The sequence below is a fragment of the Ochotona curzoniae genome, unplaced genomic scaffold (assembly GCF_017591425.1).
Source record: "Ochotona curzoniae isolate NIBS_2020 unplaced genomic scaffold, NIBS_Ocur_1.0 contig_3498, whole genome shotgun sequence".
NCBI classification, from domain to species: domain Eukaryota; kingdom Metazoa; phylum Chordata; class Mammalia; order Lagomorpha; family Ochotonidae; genus Ochotona; species Ochotona curzoniae.
Window position 1 is genome coordinate 34,642,468 of NW_024465885.1, and position 21,969 is coordinate 34,664,436.

Below are 21,969 nucleotides of genomic sequence, written 5' to 3' on the forward strand. Positions count from 1 at the left end.
AGCTTGTAGAATATGAAAGAATAGGCAATGTTCTGATGTATAAAACTGTTCATCAGATAATATTCAAAATATTCAAAGTTATGCACATAGCACCCATGCAATTCACTAAGCCACCCTATGGCAAAAGAGGGTTAGTATGTTTTAGAAAAAAAACAAGCGAAAGACTTAAGAAAAATATTTTACCTTCTGGGGAAAACTGCATCTAAAATCATGACACACTTTAATATGCTTCCCCAATTTCAGTTTGACATTGAAACATATTATTAGATGATCATCATCAGATGAATTTTCAATTTATGTTTTGGAGAATACTTGGAGGACAGATGCATTTGAAAAGCAAACTGGTTTCAAAGGTCATGAAAAGGGGAATGCTGACAAAAGATAATAGGACATTCTCCTAGGGTATGCTTTACATGATAATTTAATTTCTTAAAATACTTAGTTGAGAAGAATTTTGTATTGGGCTTTTGTCTTTTAATACTGGTAGGAGCAAGTTCTTCCAGTGAGGAGACAGACAGGAATGCAGAATGATTTAATGTTGCAACCTATAGTTTTTTTTAAGCTTATTTTATTTGTTATTATTATTATCATATTATGATATCTTAAATGAGGCTCCTGGGAGGAATGAAATGCCTATGTGTCTCTCTTTTCATTTCACATAAAACAATTAATTAAAATTATTATAGTTAGGAATGAATTTTTTCATATTGGAAATGTTTGAATTTACCAGATTATATAAAAATATGTATTAACTGTTAATACATAGATTTTGAAAATGTACTAGCTCATATTCTCTGCTTTGTGTGTTTTCATCAAAATGCCTGTACAAAAATTTGATGGTGTATTTTCTCATTGAATCTGCATTTTTTTGCCTTTTTTACATTATATATATATATTTACCTGTATATATAATTGCTTACTATATACCAATTGGTCTCATATATGAGGATTTCAAATATACAGAAAGAACTGAAATTCTAGGTATTAAAATAATAGAAACAATTTCCAATTTTGACAAAGCTCTAAATATATTAACTTGCCATAATCATTTCCGTTTTCAGCTGAACACTTGATGTATGTGCTGAAATAAAGCTAAGTATGGCAAAAAATCAGTCATTATATTAATGTAGATATCCATTTTGCATTTTCAGTTATTTTTTGAAGCTATATAATATAATCTTGAGATTTACATGAGGGAAACATATATCTTCTAGGAATAGATGTATCATTCTATTTCTGCATCCATTATGAAGTCATAAAAGATTGAAAGAGAAATGGAAAAGTAACTGATAAAATTTGATGGAAAATTTGGCCAGAGACATTCAGTGGAAGAATTAGAAATGAACACTATGACACACAAAAGTCTATTTTTTTAATGTTCTGAAGCAATATTTAAATTGTTCTGCCAGTATGTCAGGTGACAGGTGATAGTTCAACATTCTATTTTGCAGAGAGCACATTATTGGAATGCATTTAGTTTTTAGTTTACCAGTTTGTCTATTAACAATGATGTTTAGGGCTTGGCATGGTAGCCTACTGGCTAAAGTCCTCGCCTTGTATGCACCACAATCCCTTATGGGCACTGTTTCTAATCCTGGCAGCTCCACTTCCCGTCCAGATCCATGCTTGTGTCCTGCTTTCGCAGTTGATGAAGTGCGACAGCCTGGGAACCCTGCACCCGTGTGGGAGACCCGGAGGAAGCTCGAGGCTCCTGGCTTCAGATCAGCTCAGCTCTGGCTGTTGTAGCCACTTAGGGGGTGAATCAACCAACAATGGATCGTCCTGTCTCCTCCTCTCTGTGTATCTGCCTTTCCAATAAAAACTGAAGAAGGAGGAGGAGGATGACCAATGATGCTTACATCACACATACTTGGTTTCATTAAATACAGCTGGCTTTACATTTAGCACTTCAGTGGTTGTTACTGTCCAGTAGAAATCAAGACTGATACCTATATTCCATTTTCAGTATGTCAGTTCTCAGCATTCTATCTTTCCATTTCCCATAACCTCAGTCACTTCTTAACTCATACTTTTATTCTCTACTGGAAAACAACTTACTTGAATTTGTTACTCAGCCAGTATTCTGAAAAATGCCTCCAAGCAAAGACATAGGTGATGATTGTGGAACTCATCTCAAACATGGCCCTTTTTCTCAGGGATTTCATTTCTATGAAGCTCATTTTTCTGAAAACAGTTTGGTATCTTCTTGAGTGAATGGGGGAATGTCATTGAAACAGTATATTTTTAAGCTACTCTATTTCTCATACTTTTCTCTATCAAAATCAATAGGATTTCACTAAATGTTTTGGCCGGCCTGCATCATACCACAATCGTGCTGCTATTTTAAGGCAAAGTCAGAAAAAAAAAAAGTGAAAATCTTATATCAGTCTCTTCAGCAAACATTTGACAATAATTTAATTCAGTTTATTTCTATCTCCTTCTCAGATTGTACAGTCAGCATTCTTTTCTGCTTACGGTCTATTGTTTACTTTATATACATATATATATATATTTTTTTTTTCTGGTGCAGGGTCCCAAGGCTTTGGTCCTTCTGCTACTACTTTCCCAGGTCACAAGCAGGGAGCTGGATGGGAAGTGAGGCAGCTGGTACATGAACTAACACCCATGTGGGATCCCAACAAATGCAAGTTGAAGACATTACTCAATAGGCTATGACCCCAGGCACAGTTCAGTACAATTTCTAATGAACATAACTATTTAAGGCTTTTGTCATTATTTCCCTTTTGACTTTTTCCTTCTATTCTAAAAAAATGATTACTTGTTTATACTTGTCTAGGCACATATATTTGAATTTGTATGTTTGCATACAAGCATATAAAGTTATTTATTTTTCCTAAGGACAGAACACTTTTATTTCCTACTTATCAAAATACTAAAGTCTTATCTCCAATTTGGTAGTATTTAGACATGAATACTTTGGTAAGTAACTAGTGTTAAATGAGATAGTGAGTGTTGAGTTCCTATGAATATTAGCCCTTTATGAATCCTTGGAGGGCTTACCTCACTCTGATCTCTGGCAGACACTGACAAAGAGGCTGACATACTGTCACTCTAATCTCTATTTCTCAGTATCCAGAACTGTAAGGAGAACATTTCTGTTGCTTGGCCCTTTATGTTGTGTCAAAATTTGTATGTATTTTCTAATATTCAATGGAGTACGCATATCAATTTTCTTAAGTATTTCTTATTTACTTATGGTAAAAAAAAACATTAACATCTTTTTAGCTTCTCTTAGGAAAACAAAGTAAATGATCATTACTTCTAGTTATTCGTGTGTTCAGCAGAAGAGTGTAAGTTTTTCTTCCAATAAAATCATACCTTAGTGCCTGTTAAAATCCACTCTTTATCCCTCCTCTTCTTACAGATATTCTCAATCATGTACGTTCAACTACGTTAGATTACCAATATGAATGAGAGTATGTGATGATTTTCTTTCCATTCTTGGCTAATTTCACAAAACATAATGGCTGCCAATTTCATCCGTGCTGTTGCAAATAACAAGATCCCATCCTTTCACTACCGAATGATATTCCTTTCTGAATTTGAGGCCTATTTTCTTTATTTAGCAATCAGCTGAAGAACATTCAATTTGTTTCCTTTTCTGGGATTTAGTTCAGTCATAAATGTGACTATGTGTAAATGTCTTCAGCAAGCTGTTATTTCACTCAGATGTTCATTAAGTAATGAAATTACTAGATCATATATTTTCACTTTCATTTTGCTGAGGAATCTTTATACTATACAATGGCTGTACTAATTCATATTTATACAGACAATGTAGAAGATTTCTATTTTGCAAAGGTTGTTGTCAACACTTCTTTTTTTTTTTTTAGTCATAACTAATCTAACAAGAGTGGGGTAATATATTACACAGATTTGATGATGATTTCCCTGATGAACATTCATTCTGAGCATGCTTATTTTCCTGTTGTTCATTTGCATATGACTAAGTTCACTGCCCATGTTCAAAATCCTTAATGGTCCTTGAAATTTTTAAAATACAAAACCAACAGATTTATTTTATGTCATAGAAATAATTGTAAGATAGTAATACAGCCTTCCTCTATATCTGCTTTCCTTAAAGTCTATTTTCTTTCTTTTACTTTCTTCACTTAAAAAAAATAAAACATGATTGCAATTCACTCCATAATCACAGGCCTAGTGGATCATGATCTTTTAAAACAGCAAACATTATAATTAAATTAATATACAGGTATTAGGAAAATAAGAGTTAAAAGGAGAAACTTTTGATCAGGAAAGGAAATGTCACAACACTTAATAGCAGGCAGCAGAGAACAGAATCACCCTGCAAATACAGCCTTAGAAATAGACACTGAAGGAAAAATGCACAAATCACCCCTTGCCTTCCATCCCTCATGTGCTGTCTGTCAAAAGTGGATAATATCAAATGTGCAAGTGTGTAGTGAGTAATAAAGACAACACATGCAACACTGAGTTGATAAACTATAATTTTGACCATGTTGATTACTATAAATGGAGTGGAAAAAAATTCTAACCCGTTTTACCCTTCAGTTCTCTTGTGATTGTAGTCTTAATTAGAGGATCATTGCAGCTGTGCCCCAAGCTGAGTAAAGGTCAATGATTCACACACCAAATAGTTGCAAATTTTTCAGCCCACAAGCTAAGGCAGTGGGGAGAGCTGTTCACAAACCACAGTCTGCTTAAGCTAGCAACCTCTGCGCTCCAATTCCTTCCAGAATTTTCCTCATTAGTAATTGTTGTATCAAAGTCTGCAACAATATCATTGATTTAATAAAATTATATTCCCAAATACTATGAATCTTTAACTTCCTCTTCAAAGCAAGCAAATCAATTGGAAAGAAAAATATTACAATGTAATGAGAAAACAGCTGAACCTTACAAAAGTTATTCAATAATTAAAGATGTTATTCTGTCAAATATTAAAAAAATAAATACGTGTAAATTCCTAAATTTTACTACATTTATTAATTAATAAAGCTCATGACTTTAAAAAGTACTTGGACATTTTAATTAAAAAATAAATATGGATTTTTTGGCAAGTCAAAGTAGAATTTATGCCAAATGAAATATTGAAAATTAACTCTGACTTTCAAGGTTCTGTATCTCCAGATAATTCCATCTAAGGAAAAATGAATCAGTTTTTAGGGGCAGAGATTTCAAAAGAACTTTACTGAAGAAAACCTAACAAAGTGAATTACAACGTCAAACCAACAGAATAACCTTTGGCATACTTTTATTTCCCAAACATTTGATTCTATTCTCTAGTGAGCATATGTTAAAAACAGAGATTTATATTTATACTTCTCTCTCACAGACTCACCTACCTCTCTCTAAAGAAGTATAACAAATGAGTATATTCGTATTGAAATGTGTGCGTGCTTGCCCTAGCAATTAGATGCTACTTGAGTTTATTCTGTTACTTGAAGGTAGTTTGAGTTTCTGCTCTATACACTTGATCTTCTTCAAAAAGCAAGGAAGCAATACCATGTCTGTTCTCCTTCAGCTTCCAGATGCTCCATGCAGTAGGTGATAGTGTAAATAATTTGGCCTGCTTCACTGACTTGAGATTCTCAGCTTGACATTCGGGACCGTGGTTTTGGCATGGTTTCAGTCCTTATTGTGGGAATTAGAGAAAACAATAGAGAACGAATAAGATCTGTCATTGTCACTTTTTATCTGTCCGCCAACATTTACTTAACTAAAATGTGGGTTTTTTTTTTTTATGTTAAAGCCACACCTGAAACAGAAAATCTGGAATTATCTGATTTACTTCTTTAATGCCTGAAATTCTGCAATGGCGTGGGCCAATTCAGGCTGAAGCCAAGAGCCAAGAACTCCTCCCGGTACTAAATTCTGCAATGACAGGGGCTGACTTAGGTTCCAGCTAAGATCCAGGAGCTCCAACAGGGTCTCCTTCAGGAAGATCACTTGGACCATCTATTGCTTTTTCCCAGACAAAATAGCAGGAAGTTGAACAGAAGCAATGATTTGCTATAAAATAAAACTGACATTTTGATATTGATCTTGCTGTAACAAGGAGTGGCTAAGCCGTCTGTATCACAATGACACTCCCCTAAATTGTTCAATTCTGATTCTCATTACACTAAATGTGTTCTTGAGATTATTCCTTGCCTTTTACTAAAAAAGGAAGCCAGTCACCATCAAATGCTGCTTAGAAATCTCAAATATATGAATTCATCATTCCGATTTTCTATTTTCTACAAAGCACTAGAACAAAAACACAGATATGACTCAATAATTCTTTGTGTTTTATACAGTGAATTACTTTTCATTTAGTCTTTTTTCCGTTTTATTTTTTATAAATGGAAGTGATTCAGGAAGAGAGAATGAACACACACATACAGATGAAGTCTCCATTTTGCGTCATTCATCAAAAGACTAAAACATTTGAGACTAGGCTGAGACTAGAAAAAAAAAAAAAAATCAGTCCACGCTCTTCAAACATGCAAGCAGTCATGCAACCAAGCCACCCAAATACCCAAGTAGTCGCCAATTGCCCCCCAGATCCACGATGATCAGCAACCAGGGATCAGATGCAAAATCAGGAGTTGAATCCTGGCATATCAATTTGGGAATGTAGGCATCGGAAACAGCATTTTAACTACCACAAGGCCAACTGCGTGCCTCCTGTCTAGTTTCCAATAAAACACACTTTTCCATGTGTGACATTATCGGATTGCATTTGGCCAACCTTATTGTCCCCAGCATTCTATCCATGATTCTTAATGTATTCTCTAAAAGTATGGAAACTCATTGCAACATTTCACTTTTCTTACAACTGTTAAGAATATCTTGAAATGCCCTTGAGAACAGTAGTATCCTATTTTTGCATGCACTGAGAGTATTTTTAGCTAGAATTCATGAATGATTCCCAAAGTTGCTTTAAAACTTTCAGGTAGCCTCTATACTGGCACTCGCTTCCAACACAATTTTGTCTTTATCATTCTGTCCTTAATAATATCTGAATATGGAGTTAACATATAAATTTAAAGTAATTTTACAAGTAGAGTTATGAGGTCTTAGATATTAGGATTTCTTTTATACAAATGAGAGAGTTGGGCCCGGCGCGGTGGCGCAAGTGGTTAAAGGTCCTTGCCTTGCACGCCCGGGATCCCATATGGGCGCCCGTTCTATCCAGGCAGCCCCACTTCCCTTCCAGCTCCCTGCCTGTGGCCTGGGAAAGCAGTCGAGGACGGCCCAAAGCCTTGGGAACCTGCGCCCACGTGGGAGACCCGGAAGAGGCTCCTGGCTTCGGATCGGCATAGTATTGGCCCGTTGCGCTCACTTTGGGAGTGAATCATCGGATGGAAGATCTTCCTCTCTGTCTCTCCTCTCTGTATATTTGCCTTTCCAATAAAAAAATAATAAAAATAAATCTTTAACAAATGAGAGAGTTGACCATTCACATATTCAACTACACAGGACATTCAAAAATTAAATGTAAAAAATAATTCATATTCAGTTGATCTCAGAGTTCAAAATAAAATAAATATGAAATTGAAATTTGTAAAACTTGCAACCTTCAGGTCCAAGTTTTGTGTATTCAAAACCAATGTGCAGAAAATAAAACAAGCGAAAGAACAAGTTTTATGTAAAAGGGCATAATTTAATTCTATTGTTATTATAATTATTATGCTTTTGGTAAACTGTATTTCTTTTTTGCAATGTCTCTTAGTCATTACATATGTTTGATCAAAAGAAGATATTTAAGTGAAGCACTTATGTGTTAATAATGCTTAATTGATAAGTATTTGTTAATGGTCTTAAAAACCCAAAAATGTAAACTAAAAAAAAAATTTATACATATGGGATAATGAAAGTGCTACAGAAATTGAATTTTGGTAGTTCCTTTCATTCTTTAGGAAATGCTTACAGTTCCTGTAACTCTAACAGTCCTTTTAAAACATTTACCTTGAAAAATAAACCAGCTGTGAGAAACTGAAAATGGAGTGAACACTGGTTTTGGAGTTAAACAATTTTGCATTTTAAGCTGTTTAAGCCCAGTGTCATTTAGACAGTGTTTTAAACACTTGGGTCAGAGTTTTCTTACATTTATTTCTGAAAGAAAGAGAATTTCAAACATACATCGCTTTCTTCTTGCAAGGTTAAAAAAAAACGTTTTTTTGTCATTACTTTATAAGAACAGCCAAAAGAATGTTTTACTGGGAACGTATGTCCTGAGGCTTGCAGGAAGGGATACTTGAATCCAGACAAAAATATATATACTATTCATTAATAACATTTGAGTGGTAAAATCATAGTATATTGTACATGAAATATGTTTTCATTCATTTATATAATAACTTATCTTAATTGCTTTTGTAATATTTGACAGCTGAGAAAAATGTGTACAGCAAAATAATAATGCAATTGACAGATCAATAATTTTTAAGAAGCAAGTGACAAAAAAGTGTTTTAATGTAAAACAAATAAATATGAAATGAAAGTTTTTCAGGTGTTCTGCAACTCTTTATGTCTTAAAAATTAACACAGCAATTTTTTATTGAGTACAAAATCAGTGTTTGTTTAAATATACACAATATTCTTAGATTGTGCAGAAACATCATGCCACTTGATAAGATAATGTACCAATATTAAAACTTGTTAAAGCAATTCAAAAGAAAACTGGAATTTTGGATGATAAAGATTATATAATTAACTGATATATATCTATAAGATGTAAAAATGGAAAATTCTATTGTGAGTATTTAGATAGGCATCAGAAACATGATTTAATTGTCTTGCCTAAATGGTTAAATTTAAATATACTAAAGCAGCATGTATTTTACACTTTCTTTCAGATAATTAAAAATAAATGCTTTTAGGTCCTGCACAAAGAGCTAGTAGCTAAATCCTCACCTTAAACTGCCAGGATCCCATAAGGGCACTGGTTTATGTCCTGGCTTTTCCACTTCCCATCCAGCTCCATGCTTGAGTTCAGGGAAAGCAGTAAAGGATGGCCCAGAGTCTTGGAACCCTGCACCAACATGGAAATCCTGGGAGAAGCTCCTGGCTCCTGGCTTAAGATCAGGTCAGTTCTGGCCATTGTGGCCATTTGGGGAGTGAACCATTGGATGGAAAATTAACATTAAGTACTATGTTTTAATGCATGTCAAGTCTAAAACTTTAAAACAAATGGAACTTTATTTAAGGAATCAAAGCCATTTATCTTTAGTCCTCTCTGAGGTCATGTTGTTGCATAACTGAATGAACTACTCTAAGCATATTGATTTAAGTTATATCATTTTTAAGATTAAGAGATGTGATACTTCTCCAAAAATATAGTAAGTCTATCACTCAAAATGTAGGGGGAAAGGATTATAGGAAAGAAATATCACCTGATTATGCAAAATATACAGATTTCAAAGAATTATTTTGATGAGAAACTTTCGAGAGCAGGCTACGTTATTCTCATTGAGGAAATGCCGATTCATGGCTTCATGTACCAGTGGTCTCACGGCTTGAATCGGGCACTGTCATAAGACACGTTTTGGGACTCAGTGTGGTTAAAGCTGAATGAAAGAAAGGACCTATTGTGCAGTGTATTTGGAACTGAAGAAAATGAGAGTTAAATATAAAGTGCACAAATGTTTTACTGCATATTTTTTTAACTTCTCTATAGAAACTACTCAGATTACATTTGCTCTGATATCTGTAATGAGGTGAAATATAACACTATTATTTCATTTTGAGCATGGTTATAGTTAGCATTAAGTTTTTCTGGAAGTTAAAAACAGCTTACTTTTGTTAGTTCAATACGAAGTGAAAAAAAATTTGGAATGTATAAATAAAAATCTATTTACAGAAAATGTAAAAATAGTCTTCTAAATTACAACATTTAAAGTTTCCTTTGAACTTAAAACAGAAATGTCTTACCTTTATTATTGTGTAATAGCTGATTCTCAATTTTTTTTTGTTTGCTCTATTTTTTATTAATTACATTGCATTATGTGACATAGTTTCATAGGCTCTGCAATTCCCCCAATCTCTCCCCATGCCCTTCACCATGGTGGAGTATTACAGTTCAAATTCAGTCAAGATTCTTTCATTGCAAGCATATACCAAGCATAGAGTCCAGCATCTTATTGTCCAGATAAATTCAGCAGTTTCTTGGGAAGACCATCTCTGGTCTTAAGGCAGAGCTGGAAGAATATCATCTCGATCAATTAAAGGCCCCAACATGACATCAATAACAATTTACAACATTATGGAATTAATTGACATGGTATTGAGTAAGCAATATGTTAAAACAATGCAAATTCTTTTTTTTATAAAGATTTATTTTTATTATTTTTTTATTGGGAAGGCGGATATACAGAGAGGAGAGACAGAGAGGAAGATCTTCCATCCGATGATTCACTTATACACTTTCTTTTTTTTTTAAGATTTATTTTTTTTATTATTTTTTTATTGGAAAGGTGGATATACAGAGAGGAGAGGCAGAGAGGAAGATCTTCCATCCGATGATTCACTCCCAAAGTGAGCACAATGGCCGATGCTATGCCGATCCGAAGCCAGGAGCCTCTTCCAGGTTTCCCACGTGGGTGCAGGGTCCCAAAGCCTTGGGCCGTCCTCGACTGCTTTCCGGGCCACAGGCAGGGAGCCAGATGGGAAGCGGGGCTGCCTGGATAGAACGGGCGCCCATATGGGATCCTGGCATATTCAAGGCGAGGACCTTAACCACTTGCGCCACCGCGCAGGGCCCAACAATGCAAATTCTTAACCACATTCTGTGACAACTTCATTGACATTTCAATTTTAGTTTATATATAGAACCGGATGCCATACACCTTAAATGGCTATAGATTACTATTCAGCTGTTTCGTGTCTATTTTCATTTTAATATTTAGCAGTTTATAGTGTTGAAGCATAATTTTGCTGAACTTGGCAGATATTAGGATAGTCTAAACTGGCTTATAAGTCTAAGAAGGCTTTTGTCAACAGTTGAGGTGCAGAACAGTTTTAGGAGGGGTGTGCAGAGAAATTCCCAATACCCCAGTGAGGAGTAACTAATCTTTGTGTCCTACCTAGTAAGGTATAAGTAAATCCATGCTTTCCATTTCCTGTCTGGTTCTAAGCATTCCTTGTTGTTCTTTATTCTATTTTTTTTTTTTTTTTATTTGCAAGGGGAGGTAGGGGGATTCTGGAGAGACACTAATGGCCATTGCATGAGAGGGTGTGGATCCGAAGTTGGAAGTATGTAAGGACCTGAGAATGTTCCTCTCCCTAGTCCTGAAGGATGTTTCTTGTTCTGTTCCTGCGGACCGCTCAAGGCTCCTGGCTGTTGCTCCAGTGACCTTGTATCCTGGGAGGAAGGATTTGAGCTTTTTACATCCCATGTGGTAGATCCAAGCAGGAGTGGATGACCTCAGAGTTCTTGGCCTCCGAAGGCACTCCAATCCCCCATGGTCTCCTTGGCAGTTGGGATGTAGTCCTTGGTGCTCCTACTGATAGTCCTTGGTGAGGATCCAGGAGTCTTCAGGGTTGAGATACAAGCCACCTGCTGTCCCCCTGCTGCACTCTGGGGTCCCCCCCTGCTCTGTGCATATGACTTCCTGTTAAGAGGTTGTCAGGATCGCTCTTGATTCCCACTATGTGTCTTGGTACTTTAACTATTGTCTAATGCTGATTCGAGTCTGTTGTCTATGAGTTACCTGTTATGTTCCTGATAGGTTATACTTTACGTCTTTCTTACACATTTTAGGGATATGGAAGATTTCTTTGCTCTGCCTCTCCATTGCTGAGCAGCCTAGGGCCTTCAGAGTTTATTAGGTTTTACAATTCTTTCATGTAGATCATAAGCAGTCTGACTCACATTGATAGTTGGTTCATTGGTTACATCACAATATCTTATTGCATGAGATTCAGGTTTTTTGGGGTTGGAATAATATTACAGTTTATAGATACTGTTTTTTTGGATTGACCTCATTTCATCTTAAATTAAGGCAAACATGTGGTATCTAACCTTTTGGGATTGGCTCATTTCCCTTAGCATAATGGTTTGCAGTTAGGTCCATAACTCCATGGAATACTACTCAACTATTAAAAAAAAACCAAACATTAAGATTTTAAAGCATGTATAATTTGACATATGCATTCATACCATGAGTCATACTGTCAATATATGTTAAACATTAAGGACCATTTGTAATTTCTTTATTTAGTCATCAGATGCTGGTCATCTGGGTTGATTATACATCCTAGCTATTTTGGATTGAGCTGCTATAAACACAGAAGTAGCTGATTTCAATTCCATTGGATAAAATACCAGAAGTTGAATATCTAGGTCAAAAGTAGATCCAAGTTCAGATTTCTTGGGAATGTTTATATTGTCTTTCATAATATTTTATCAGTAAGTAATAAACCAAGAAACTATTAACATATCTTTTCCCCTATATCCTCACCAGCATCTGTTACCTATTTATTTTTATTTTTGTTTGAGGTGAAACTTCATTGTGTCTCTTATTTGCATTTCTCCTATTCTAGTGCTCATTGTCTCATTTCCTGGTGCTTACTGGCCATTTGTATTTCATCCTTTCATAATTACCTCCTGATGACCTGACTTTTAAAAAAAATTGTTAAGATTTATTTTATTTTTACTGGAAAGGTGGATATACAGGGAGGAGAGACAGAGAGGAAGATCTTCCGTCTGATGATTCACTCCCCAGGTGGCTGCAACGGCTGGAGCTGAGCCAATCCAAAGCCAGGATTCAGGTTCACATTCCTTCTGTCTTGATTACCAACACTGCATATAATGAAATTTGAAAATCTTTAGGTTTTTCATAGTGTAGTTTATTTTGTTACTTATTTCAACTCACTCTTTTTATTGATGAAGAAGCAGTATGGCCAAATCAGCAGGAACATGCATAGCTATTATAAAGCAATGCTTTATAATGCAGGAAACACTAAAACCACTATTCATGCCAAACATAGGGAAGTTATCTTGACTCTTAATGATACAATATGATGCTCTTATTACTTACTATCAAAAATGATTTTTATGATGTTGGATGATTAATCAGCAAGGAGAAATGCATATATTTTCCCCCAGAATACTCCATTAGTCGTTCAAAATATTTTACTCTGGATGTATCACATGCCTGGTTTAAAATAATGCTAAATATCTTTTAAAAAAATTTACTTATTTATATTGGAAAGGCAGTATTAAAGAAAAACAGACAGCAAGGAAGATCTTCCATCTGCTGATTCACTCTGCAAGTGGCTGCAGTTTTTTGAGATGAACCTATCTGGAGACAGGAGCTTCCTGTAGGTCTCAATGTGGGTGCAAAGTCCCAAAGCTTTGGGCCATCCTGTGCTACTTTCTCAGGCCACAAGCAGTTAGGTAGCTGGATGGGGCGTGGAGCAGTCAGGAAAGGAATAGAGTGCGTATGGGATCCTGACACATGCAATTTGAGGATTTAGCCAGCAGGCCATAGCAGCAGCCCCTGTTTTTCTTGATTCTAATACTTAATATTCAGTTGACTCATAGAGTTGTTGATATGAACATTACAAAAGGAGGTATTTCTAAAATACTTGATAGTACTGCAAAGTGAATACTCTTGACTATCCGCATTGCAAATTAAATTTGCCATTGATACTCGTAAAAATACTTACGCTGCTGCTACAATTACAATGAGAAAAGCCACCATTATCTTTAAGAACAAAAATAAATGCAGTGTTCTGAAAGTCATTCAATGGGAGTGTCATATAAGTGTCACTTATTGTGCCAATCCGAAGCCAGGAGCAAGGAGCTCTTATGGGTCTCCCACGCAGATGTAGGGTCCCAAGCTTTTGGGCTGTTCTCGATTACTTTCTCAGGTCACAAGCAGGGAGCTGGATAGGAAGCGGGGCCTCCTGGATTGGAACTGGTGACCATATGGGATCCTGGTGCATGCCAGGCAAGAACTTTAGCCACTATGCTATCGTGCTGGGCCCTAGAGTGAACATTACAAATTTTTATTGGTTTAGTGTTAGGAGGTCACTGTATGTATTTATCAAGATTTTTTTTTTATTGTTGTTAACATTGTATTATGTGATACAGTTTTATAGGCACTGGGGATTCCCCCCACCCCTCCCATACCCCTCCCCCCATGGTGGATTCCTCCACCTTGTTGCATAACCACAGTTCAAGTTCAGTTGAGATTCGTTCCTTGCAAACACATATCTAGCATAAAGTCCAGCCTCTTATTGTCCAGATAAGTTCAGTGGCCTCTTGGGGAGACCTTCTCTGGTCTGAAGATAGGGCTAACAGAGTAAAGATCCAGTCAGTTGAAAGCCCCAACAAAACCTCAGTATCAATATACAACATTATGGAATTAATTGACATAGTATTGGGTAAACAATATGTTAAAAATAATGCAAGTTCCATTCTTCGAAACATCTGGGTTGAGACAGTGTCAATGACAGGTTCAAAAAATAACCAACAACCAAACAAAAATTACCAGATTTTTAACAAGTATTAGTTGAATCAAAAATCTAGTTTAGATTTTATTACACACAAAATATAGGAATAGAATAAAACATGTTTGAACATATTAAATCACCTCTGAATTGATGCTTGTCTATCAAAAAGGAAAGAATTACAGATTGATAAAATGCATGATCGATGAAATAAATATAAGTCTTGTATGGAAATAAATACTAGATACAAATAATTATTGAACAGTGGCAATGAACCAATGTCAATGTGAAAGTTCAAAAGTTTTATAAAGAAGTGAAATTATAAAAAAGTAGAAAATTATTTTTTTAAGTTCTCTGAAACAAGAAGCAGTGTTCACACTAAAGTAAATGACCAAGCGAGAAAAATAATGCAGTGCCTCTATTTTGAGCAGAACAGAGATATGAACTAGCTATGTGGACCCGTCAAAAGGCAATCAATTAATGGAGGGAAAAAAAGCATTGCTAAGCAGTTTTATCAACAGCTTGATATATGAACTTGTCAGTTTCAAAAACAGTAATACTAAATTTTTCTTGATTCCATTATAAACTGCTGAAATTGACCTCTACAAAAGAGAGGAGAAAACAGAATATATGATATTATTAAGTCTCAGAAGGACAACCTCTACAAAGAACTCAATGGAAAGATGTTTTCAGATGATAAAGGTGGCCTTTGTTGCATATCTCTTACTGCTTGAAAAGTCTGAAGCAATCCTTGTCCCCAACATCATCACAGCTTTTCTCAAAATCATTACCTTTCCTTGGGTTGCATTGTGCCTACTCTAAATGTTGATTGTTAACTGATAATTCAGTGTTGCTAAAGGAAGGGTAAATTGACAAGAAAAACTAAAATATTTGAATATATATCTGCCTTATATTTTAAGTTTAATTAAATCATAGATCAATGATATATGTCTAATCTATGATAATTTACATTGACTCTTAGTCAACTTGACAACTGTCTTAAAATTTCAATAGATTTGTTTTCTGCTTTTGATTTTTATGTAAAAATATTTTTATGTTCTAGATCATTTATGGAAAAGTATACATCTACTAGTCAACTTTCTTCATGGATAAATGTGGACAGTATGCGTTTTTGTGAGTGGGAGTGATATTGATTATTAAAATGAAGAAAATCTATGTTGTATACATAAAAATTGTTTTATCCAAGTACCTAAAAAAATTTTGTTCTATTAATAAATGTCATGCTAATAATTTATGCTATTCTTAAAAAGTTAATGAATAAGTATTTAAAACCTGTTTTACACATTTTTGAATATAACTTTTATTTGTAACATGCTATTGGAAAAACAGAGTGGATGATGTATCTGCATTCTAAGACTAACCCAGCTGCTTATGCACGCTTTTACAGGAAACTAATTAGACAAAATCTCAACAGCTCACTATCTTTTTTTTAGCTTCTTTGGGCTGGTAATTACACTTTAATCAAGTTGACAATGGTAATATGATTTAATGAGGATTAAAGTCACAATTTTTAATGCTGCTTTTTTCTTTGAATTTGTAATTAAAGATGTTTTGTCTTTGAAAGTGATGAGTCTGCTTTAAATTTAAGGAGCCAATAAAAGTTACATTGAAAACATAATGATTTAGAAAGTTTGCTGTATATGAGAAAAGAATACTGCTAATGTTTGATAAAAGTGAGCAAGCATTATGTGTATAGGCATATAATATGTATGTTACACATACATGTGTTTATGTATACATCATTATATACATATGAATTGTAAAACATACATATATGTGCTATACACACATGCATAATTCTGTAACAGCAACATGAGCCAGATCTGGACATTAAACTGCCTGTGGTACCGTCATCCTATATTGCTGTTAGTACAAAGCCCAGCACTTCCACTTCTGATCCAGATTTGTGCTAATATCCCTGGGAAGGCAACAAAAGATGACTCAAGTCCTTGGAGCCCTGCAACATTGTGGAAAACCCAGAGGAAGCTCCAGGATCCTGGCTGTGAATTTTCCCAGGTCTGGCCATTGTGGCTATTTGTGGAGTTAAATAGCAACTGTGTCTCTGCTTCTCTCTCTATAAATCTTTTTGTCAAATACAAAAAATAAATCTTTAAAAACTCCAAGAGTTACATACAACCTAATTGAATATTAAGCATATTTACAAGTTTTTCATTGAAAAAATGTTAATCATCTGTTACATTTCATGTTATGATTTTTATACTATATTTGTTAGAAGTGAAATCAATATATGCTCAGACTAAGGGTAAGCGCAGAGAAGACAGGTAATACTTGTCAAATTGGGAAAGATAGTCATACATCTCCTGTTGGCGTAATGTGTAAAGCTTAGTGAGAATTAAGTAGCCTTAAAAAAGAAAAGTAAACATCAAAGAGGAAAAATAGACCCAAAAAAAAAAAAAACCAATAATGTGAAAAGAAGAAAGTCTGTGTATCTGAGTAGTTGAATTTGTTCAATGTAAGTGGTTCAAAACCTGGTTTGTGTAACTAGCATACTTTGACCACACAGGAAGCCCTGCTTGTGATGTGTTGCTTTTTTGTTTATTCTTTTGTTTTATTTTTATTTTGAATACTCTGCATTTTATCTATTTTTTTTTCAAACTCTTCATGTTAAATGTATTGGTTTCAATGCAGGAAAAGCTGTTTCTGAACATTTTCTTCTGATTTCCCACTTCTTCACTATGGAATGATGGCGGTCACTTAATCACTCCAAGCTTCTGATATTTTATCTACTCCAACAACAAAATTATATAAAACTTTTTTGCAGTAAAACTGAAAATTAATTGCATGTGAGAAAATACTGATGAGAAGCCAGATTGATCCATAGGATTAAATGAGCATTAGTGTTACTGATTTCTTTTTTTAGACGATCATACATTGTAGGTAAACCAGAAATGACAACTGGATGGAGCAAATGAGCTAAAAAACAAGAGGAATATTTTAGATTTTAAAATGGCATTATTGTATTAGTCTTCCTGAAACGATATCTATGAAATTGCTCTAAAAAACCATAGAGCAGTTCAGGATGGCTCACAGATTACATTACATTGCCTGTTGCCAAGGTAACTGTTTCTTGAGGATTTCTCATAGAAAGGATCTTCCCATCTCACCTTTAGATGCTCCATAGGTGTAGATAACCAAATGCTATATTATAGATTTGTTTTCTGATTCTGTAGTCAACAGCAACAATTATTGTTTGGATAGTATACATAACATATCCCCAAATTGAGAGATACATTTTAAATTTAAATGTTTTAAGATTTTATTAACATTAAGAGAAGAGATTTTAATGCAATCCATGTATTTGGCTTCAAGAAAACAATCATATTTTCTTTGCTTCCCTGTTTTCTCCAAATATCTTTCTTTTTCTTCTCCTTATTCAACAGAATTTGCACAATATTATATACTCCATTCTATAGTCACAGACATAATTTGCCACTAATCATAATATTCAATAAATAAAAAATAAGACCACAAAACCATATTTCCAGCTGAGTATAACCATGGGCTTAAAATTACAAACATATCCCAACATGAAAAATTGATTCCAAGAACTCTCTCCGTATTCTATACTAGCTACAATTATAGAGTTAATGGCAATCCCATATTTACTGTAGCTCACTTCACAATATCTAAGACATGGAGTCAACCAAAAGGCCATTACTGATAAACATATAAAGAAAATGTGGTAGATCTACACTATGGAATGCTATCACCCTGAAAAAAAAAATCTCTTCTGCAACAAAATTAATGTAACTGGAAACCTTCACAATTAGATAAAATAAGCAAGTCCACAAAAGACTAAAAAAAAAAAAAATGTTTTCTGTAATGTGTGGTAGTTAAAATTCTAATTGGCACATAACATTTGTGTATATAAGATACAGTGTGTTGTTTTTCCAAAACATACAATGCATAACAATCATATTAAAGTAATTTGTGTAAGTTACACAATAGGCTATGGCAGGCTTAAAGTCAGTTGTGTCCATATGCTGCGCCATACAACTTCCATATGATTCCACTAGGACTCTCAAATGAGTTATCAGGATATCATTCTGACCGTCACCAGACTTCCAAGGTATGTGAATGATTGTCATGAGATGCTTTTATTCCCTATTCATCATATAACATTTTCAAGGAGTTTAGTGCAGAACTCTGTATGTTTGCAAATACACATATTGCCTCATCCATTTGTCTTTGTGGGGAAAATATTGTTACATAATTTCTGTAAGTTTACTATGTGATAGAATGATAGAATTTAATCTTCCTACTTAATTGTAAATTTATACACTTGGAAAAACAATTTTCTGTCTCAATACCTCTCATTCCTCTATGTACTATTAACTCTAGATGTATAAAATCAACTTTAAAATTCCAGCAACAGCATTTGTCTTCCTAGGTCAGACTAACTTTATGTAATAAATTTCTTTCCTGTCCATCCATGATACTACGCATTACAGGATATCATTCTTTTACACAACTGAGTAGTATTCTATTTTGCTTATGTTTACCATATTTTTATTCATCTAATAGTACCATTTAGATTGATCTCATATCTACTATTGTGATCAGTTCTGAATGAACAGGCAGATAATTTTGACATGCTTATTTCATTTTCTCTTATAATTTTATATGGTGATTATGAAAATTTCATTCACTGGTAGAAAGACAGGCTTGGATGACATAGCAAAGTTGGTCTGTAGTTACAGCCAATAGCTAGGAACAAAATTCACATCCCCCACATGAGTGGGACTAACTCATTTCCTTAGCTATTAGAACTGTCTCCCAAGGCTTTAAACAGAAGCTACAGTCAGGAGACTTAGTCTAGATACTGTGAAGTAGGATGCACCAATCCTAACTACCATGCTGAATACCAATTCCTATATCTATAATCTTACATTTGGTGTATCTTCTTTAAATTTTATTTCAAAAAAATTATAAGTTGTCTTCCTATTAACAGTATATGACCTCACTTTCCTCTACATCATCATCAATATTTTTTGAATAATTTTAATGGAAAAATACAGAAAAGGAAGAGTTAGGGAAAAGAAAAGTGGAAGAAAGGAGAGACTATCTTCTCATTTGTTGGTTATCTACAATAATATAATGATCAACATTGGTCCACGGCAAAACAGAGAGCAGGGAATTCAATCCCAATCTCCCATGTGGTGGGAGGTCTTCCATATTTGTTACATCACTCCTACCTTCAAGGTGTGCATTATCAGGAAGATGAAATTAGGAGTGGCAATAAGACAGGAAGTACACATTTGGGGATTGCCCTGGCCCTTGGGGTCTTCAACGGAGACCTGGGGAGAGAACCGACGATTGAGGGAGACAGGGGACATGAAGAATGGGAGCAAGACAGGAGGTCTGATCGAGTTCCGAAAACTTTATTTTCTCTGGCAATATTTAAGTAGCAAGTAAGGACTGGGGGAGGGGAGGAAAAGTTTTACAGCAGGATGTGGGCCAGATAGGACAGAGGTCACCATGACAACAATCTTGGGTGAACAATTACAGGTGAAGGGTTACCAGGAAACTAAGTGAAGGATAACTGGATCTTGCATTCCAATACTATTACAAAATGAGGAAATAACAAAATGGAGTCACTCCTGTGTTTGGCAGTTCTCTGGTCCCTGGCAGGGGATGGGATGTAGGGAGGCCTGTGGTATCTTATTCATTGTGCCAATTATTTCACCATTCTTACTTTTGATTATAATATTCTAACTAGAGTTAGACAACGTGTCCCTGTGGTTTTGATTTGTTGTATCAACCCAGTTTATATATATATGTGAGGATTTGCAGTATTCTTTTGAGAAATGTATATATATAGAACTCAGTGAACTGCATCAACATGGCATTCTACAGGTTCCACCCAAGACAGGTCTGGGTAGTCCTCAGACCTGACAGGCAGCGGATCAAGAACTCTAATAGTGGTATGTCAGGTGCCATTTTCTACACTGTGGGAAAAGCTTTAGGACTGCAGGGGACAACAGTGAACTGTGCATTTGCTGAACTCATGAGAACTTGCTGAGTTTCATGGATTGAACTGGTCCTGCAGGAAAATAATACCGACTGTGGCATTGTAAGCATCAAAATAGGTTCGTGTGGCACTCAGACCTAAGGTCCAACAGGTTCCAGCAAGATCAGCACCACCAAGGACCTAGCTATATAGGACACCTGGTGTCTCTCTAATCCTGTGACCTGAGCCAACTGGGAGAAATGTTTTACAGACAACAGTGTAGTCTCAGCATAGTATCACAGGAGGTGGAGATTGGTGAGCCAGGAATTGGGGCTATGAAGTTCTTGGTGGAAATCTAAGTCATTTCTATTGACTTAATTGAGTTCCTTGTATGTTTAGAGTAGATATTAATCCCTTGTTGGAGGGCAATACAGGCCTGAATATTACGAGAAATTGCCCAAAGCATGGCAATGCTTATTTGTGAGTAACAGGATATTATAATAGGGCACACATATTATAGCATATTACAACTTTTTAATAGGCTAAAGCAAGGGCAAAATTTTAGAATTGAAATTAATGGGATTGCATACGATAATTTGAGGCATGATTTTCTTTATTATTGTTGTCTTTTTAAAGAACATACTGGCTGAAAATGTGAGGATTTATTTCTGGATTGTATATTTTGTTCTTTGTTTCACATGTTGATTTTAACATCAGTACCATTTTGATTTGACTTATATTGCTTTATAGTATATTTGAAAATTGGATTGTGAAGTAGCACCAGACTACTTTTTGTTCAAGTGTTCTTAGCTATTCAGCATTTCTTGTCTACTTACACACATTAGCATTGTTTTTCTGTTTTTGTGAAGAATTTTTTCTGTGTTTTTTCAAAAGGAATGTACATGATTTTTAGATAACTTAGGCAATATGGACTTTTAATATATTATTAAAATATAAATACAATCTATTAGTGCAGATTCTTTATTCTTTACTGAATTTGTTAAGTAGTTCCAACAAATATCTGGTGAAGACTTTGATTAATATGTTGCCTCCATTAGAAAATTTGGCTTCCTCTTTCACATCTTTTATTTCTCTCATTCATCCAATCTATGAGGCTTAGATTTCAAGACAACGTTGACAAATAGTGCTAAAAGCGGATAAAAATAAATATTATTATAAGCAAGTATGTGCCAAAAAAATGGAAAACATAGAAGAAATTGATAAATTCCCAGACATATGCAACTCATCAAGATTGAATGATTCATAGGAAACTGAAAAGACAGAACAATAATGAACAGCAAAATTGAATCAAGATTAAAAAAGAATTGAGGACTGCATTGCTGTATCCCACAAAGCATTTAAAACAGAGACAATGCAATTTTTCCTCTATTATTCCAGAGAAATTGCAAAGATATTTTTCCAAACTAATATTTTGGTATCTATTAATATCCCTGATATCAAAATCAGATAAGAATGCAAAACATAAACTGGAGGTCAATCTATCTGAGAAATATTACAGAACAATCCCCATG